Here is a 6,000-nt window from a genome sequence, read left to right as displayed (position 1 = left end):
GGACACCATTATAATCATTAAAATCATCTCCATGACCACGAGCAACACGCTCATGAGGGTCATAGTAGTGCCCACGAGGACCATGGCCTCGCCGCCGAAGTTCTCCTCCTCGCTCCCCTTCATGAGAAGCAGCACCACGCCCACGAGCAATAGCCACTTGTTCGCCATAGCTGTTGTTATCTGATACGTCTTCGACGTATCTATAATTTATGAAGTATTCATGCCATGTTTACAACAATTTTCTATGATTTTGGTATGATTTGATTAGAACTAACCTGGACTGACGTTGTTTTCAGTAGAACTACCGCGATGTCGTTTTTTGTGCAGAAATAAAACTTCTCAGAATGGGCTGAAAATTTACGGTGATTTTTTATGGAACAAAAGAGAACCTCAAAGCACAAGAGTTGGACAAGAAGAGTCCCGAGGCAACGACAAGGTAGGGGGCGCGCCCTACCCCCGGGGAGGGTGCTCCTACCTTGTCGTTGCCTCGTGGACCCCCTTGACATGAGACCGACGCCAAAAATTCCTATAAATACTAAAACCCCCATAAATAAACCTAGATTGGGAGTTCCACTGCCCAAGCCTCTGTAGCCATGAAAAAACAATCTAGGCCCTCTCCGGCACCCTGCCATAGAGGGCCAACATCATCGGAGGCCATGGAGGAGGATCCTGGAGGGGACCACCATCACCATGGAGGCCAAGGACCAGATGGAGAACCTCTTCCCATCTAGGGGGGAGGCCACGGAGGAGGAAGCACAAGGGGGATACTCTCTCCCTCTCTCTCTCGGTGGCGCCGGAGTGCCACCGGGGGAATCATTGCCGCGGTGATTGTCTTCATCAACATCACCATCTTCATCACCTTCCTCATCTCTTTTACACGGTCCACTCTCCCACACCCCGCTATAATCCCCTAATTGAACATGGTGCTTTATGCCACATATTATGATCCAATGATGTGTTGCCATCCTTTGATGTTTTGAGTAGAATTTTTTTGTCTTTTGGGTTGATTGATGATATAGATTGGTTTGAGTTGTATGTTTTATTTTGGTTCTGTCCTATGGTGCCTTCCGTGCCGCGCACACATGAAGGATTCCCGCTGTAGGGTGTTGCAATATGTTCATGATTCGCTTATAGTGGGTTGCTTGAGTGACAGAAGTATAAACCCGAGTAAGGGGGTTGTTGCCTATGGGATATAGGGGACTTGATGCTTTAATGCTATGGTTGGGTATTACCTTAGTGATCTTTAGTAGTTGCGGATGCTTGCTAGAGTTCCAATCATAAGTGCATATGATCCAAGGAGAGAAAGTATGTTAGCTTATGCCTCTCCCTCATATAAAGTTGCAATGACGACTACTATCTTGTTAACAATTGCCTAGGACAATTCCGCACACCGATCCATCATTATTCCACACTCGCTATTTATAATGTATCGTAATATATTCTAACTTTATGTTAACAACACCTACTTCTATATTTTAGTTCATCGATATCATGCAAAGTTATCCTCTTCATACCCACAACGTAGTTTTATTTCTCGTTTCTAGATGGAAGCAAATGTTCGGTGTATGTAGAGTCGTATCAGTGGCAGATAGGACTTGAGAGAGTATGATCTTGCCTTTAGCTCCTTGTGGGTTCGACACTCCATACTTATCACTTCCACCTTTGGAAATTTCTATGATGATTCCTTGCACTTGGAGATTATCAAGCTCTTTTCTGGCGCCGTTGCCGGGGAGCAATAGCATGGGGTTGATATTGTCGTGTGTGCTTGTTTGCTTTCTTCACAAAGTATATTTTGTTTTCCCTTTTGTTTTTGTTTTCTTTAGTTGTGTTTGAAACAAACAAAAAACTAAAAGAAATAAAATACAAAAAATACTTGCCTCTTATGCCTAAAAACTTTTTCACAAAGAGAAGTGATTGGAAGGTTATGCATTGGAGAAGTGAGGCCGACCTTGAACACTTGTGTTCATGCTCATGGAAACAATGTATAATTTTTCATGGAAGTTTCTCAAAAATAATTATCCCCTTGTATATATCCATCGTATTATAAAAATAATGTGTCTAGTTTTTGTTTTAGGATGTTTAAATTGCTTGTTTGGTGTGTGCAGCAGAAAAAACAGAAACTTTTGCTGTAGTATTTGAATTTTCATTTTTAATTGGAGCATGATAAAATCTTGAAATTTTTACACAGCACTGCTATGAATTTTTTTAGATTTTCCTAATTTTTTAGAATGTTTGAAGTGATAGGAGTATATGAAAATTCCATATCGCTATAAATTGTCCTGTTTTTGACAGATTCTGTTTTCTATGTGTTGTTCACTTATTTTGATGAATCTATGGGTTGTATCGGGGGGTATGAACCATGGTGAAGTTGTAATACAGTAGATATAATGATAATATGAAATTGGAATGAGTTTACAACAGTACCTAAAGGTAGTGATTTGCTTTATTATACTAACGGATCTCACGAGGGTTTTGTTAAGTTTTGTGTGGATGAAGTGTTCGAAGATCGAGGAGTTATCGATATAAGAAGAATAAGGAGAGGCAAGAGTTCAAGATTGGGGATGCCCAAGGCACCCAAGTAAATATTTCAAGGATACTCAAGCATCTAAGCTTGGGGATGCCCTGGTTAGCATCCCATCTTTCTTCTTCAACAATTATCGGTATACCTTGGTTTTTGTTTTGTTCACTGATACGTCCATTTTGCATCATGCTTTTATATCGATATTTATTGCATTATGGGCTGTTATTACACATTATGTCACAATACTTATGCCTATTCTCTCTTATTTTACAAGGTTTACATGAAGAGGGGGAATGCCGACAGCTGGAATTATGGGCTGGAAAAGGAGCAAATATTAGAGACCTATTATGCACATCTCCAAAAGTCCTAAAACTTCACCGGAGCATGTTTCAGAATATATAAAAAATATTAGGAGAAAGAAGTACCAGAGGGGGGCCACCCACTGTCCACGAGGGTGGGGGGCGCACCCTACCCCCTGGGCGCGCCCCCTGCCTCATGGGCCCCCTGGCAGCTCTCTGATGCCCATCTTTGGCTATATGGAGTCTCTCGTCGAGGAAAAAAAATCATAAGCAAGCTCACGAGACGATACTCCGCCGCCACAAGGCGGAACCTTGGTGGAACCAATCTAGGGCTCCGGCGGAGCTGTTCTGCCGGGGAAACTTCCCTCCGGGAGGGGGAAATAATCACCATCGTCATCACCAACGATCCTCTCATCAGGAGGGGGTCAATCTCCATGAACATCTTCACCAGCACCATCTCATCTCAAACCCTAGTTCATCTCTTGTATCCAATCTTTGTCTCAAAGCCTCAGATTGGTACCTGTGGGTTGCTAGTAGTGTTGATTACTCCTTGTAGTTGATGCTAGTTGGTTTACTTGGTGGAAGATCTTATGTTCAGATCTATTATGCATATTAATACCCCTATGATTATGAACATGAATATGATTTGTGAGTAGTTACGTTTGTTCCCGAGGACATGGGAGAAGTCTTGCTACAGGTAGTCATGTGAATTTGGTATTCGTTTGATATTTTGATGAGATGTATGTTGTCTTTCCTCTAGTGGTGTCATGTGAACGTCGACTACCTGACACTTCACCATTTTTTAGGCCTAGAGGAGGGCATTGGGAAGTAATAAGTAGATCATGGGTTGCTAGAGTGACAGAAGCTTAAGCCCTAGTTTATGCGTTGCTTCTAAGGGGCTAATTTGGATCCATATGTTTCATGCTATGGTTTGGTTTACCTTAATACTTCTGTCGTAGTTGCGGATGCTTGCAATAGGGGTTAATCATAAGTGGGATGCTTGTCCAAGGAAGGACAGTACCCAAGCACCGGTCCACCCACATATCAAATTATCAAAGTACCGAACGCGAATCATATGAACGTGATGAAAACTAGCTTGACCATAATTCTCATGTGTCCTCGGGAGTGCTTTCCTTTATACAAGAGTTTGTCCAGGCTTGTCCTTTGCTACAAAAAGGATCGGGCCATCTTGCTGCACCTTATTTACTTTTATTACTTGTTACCTGTTACAAATTACCTTATCACAAAACTATCTGTTGCCGATAATTTCAGTGCTTGCAGAGAATACCTTACTGAAATCAGCTTATCATTTCCTTCTGCTCCTCGTTGGGTTCGACACTCTTACTTATCGAAAGGACTACAATAGATCCCCTACACTTGTGGGTCATCAAGACTATTTTCTGGCGCCGTTGCTGGGGAGTGAAGCGCCTTTGGTAGGTGGAATTTGGTAAGGAAAATTTTATATAGTGTGCTGAAATTTACTGTCACTTGTTACTATGGAACATAATCCTTTGAGGGGCTTGTTTGGGGTATCTTCACCCCGACCAGTAGAGCAAAGAGTTGCTCCTCAGCCTACTGAACCTACTGAAAATGTTTACTTTGAAATTCCTCCGGGCATGATAGAGAAAATGCTAGCTAATCCTTTTACAGGAGATGTAACATTGCATCCCGATTTGCACCTAATCTATGTGGATGAAGTTTGTGGATTATTTAAGCTTGCAGGTATGCCCGAGGATGTTATCAAAAAGAAGGTCTTCCCTTTATATTTGAAGGGAGAGGCATTGACATGGTTTAGGCTATGTGATGATATGGGATCATGGAACTACAACCGATTGAAATTGGAATTTCATCAGAAGTTTTATCCTATGCATCTTGTTCATCGTGATCGTAATTATATATACAATTTTTGGCCTCGCGAAGGATAAAGCATCGCTCAAGCTTGGGGGAGGCTTAAGTCAATGTTATATTCATGCTCCAATCATGAGCTCTCAAAAGAAATGATTATTCAAAAATTTTATGCTCGGCTTCCTCTCAGTAATCGCTCCATGCTCGATACTTCTTGTACTGGTTCTTTTATGATGAAGACTATTGAATTCAAATGGGATTTATTGGAAAGAATTAAACACAACTCTGAAGATTGGGACCTCGACGAAGGTAAGGAGTCAGGTATAACTCCTAAGTTTGATTGTGTTAAATCTTTTATGGATACCGATGCTTTTCGTGAATTTAGCACTAAATATGGACTTGACTCTGAGATAGTAGCTTGTTTCTGTGAATCCTTTGCTACTCATGTTGATCTCCCTAACGAGAAGTGGTTTAAATATAATCCTCCCATTGAAGTAAAAGTAGTTACACCTATTAAAGTTGAAGAAAAGACTATCACTTATGATGATCATGTTGTTCCCACTGCTTATGTCGAGAAACCGCATTTCCCTGTTAGAATAAAGGATCATGCTAAAGCTTCAACTGTGGTTCGTAAGAGTAATACTAGAACACCTACACCCTCTGAGAAAATTAAAGTTGAACCTAGTGTTGCTATGGTTAAAGATCTCTTGGATAATAATATTGATGGGCATGTTGTTTACTTCTATGATGAAGCTGCTAGAATTGCTAGACCCGATACTAAAAATAAACATAGACTTGTTGTAGGCATGCCTGTTATTTCTGCTAAAATAGGAGATCATTGCTATCATGGCTTATGTGATATGGGTGCTAGTGCAAGTGCAATACCCCATTCCCTATATAAATAAATTATGCATGATATTGCACCTGCTGAGATAGAGGAAATTGATGTTACTATTAAACTTTCCAATAGAGACAATATTTCATCAGTTGGGATTGTTAGAGATGTTGAAGTCTTGTGTGGGAAAGTTAAATATCCTGCTGATTTTCTTGTTCTTGGCTCCCCACAAGATGACTTTTGTCCCAATATATTTGGTAGACCCTTCTTGAATACTGTTAATGCTAAGATAGACTACAATAAGGATATTGTTTCTGTTGGTTTGGGGGATATGTCTCATGAGTTTAATTTTGCTAAATTTCGTAGACAACCCCATGATAAAGAATTGCCTAGTAAAGATGAAATTATTGGTCTTGCTTCTATTGCCATGCCTCCTACTGATCCTTTAGAACAATATTTGCTAGACCATGAAAATGATATGTTTACGAATGAAAGAAGGG

The sequence above is a fragment of the Triticum dicoccoides genome, chromosome 2A, assembly GCF_002162155.2.
Source record: "Triticum dicoccoides isolate Atlit2015 ecotype Zavitan chromosome 2A, WEW_v2.0, whole genome shotgun sequence".
In the NCBI taxonomy this organism is placed as follows: domain Eukaryota; kingdom Viridiplantae; phylum Streptophyta; class Magnoliopsida; order Poales; family Poaceae; genus Triticum; species Triticum dicoccoides.
The sequence above is the reverse complement of the archived record's forward strand: the minus strand, read 5'-3'. Positions refer to the sequence as shown.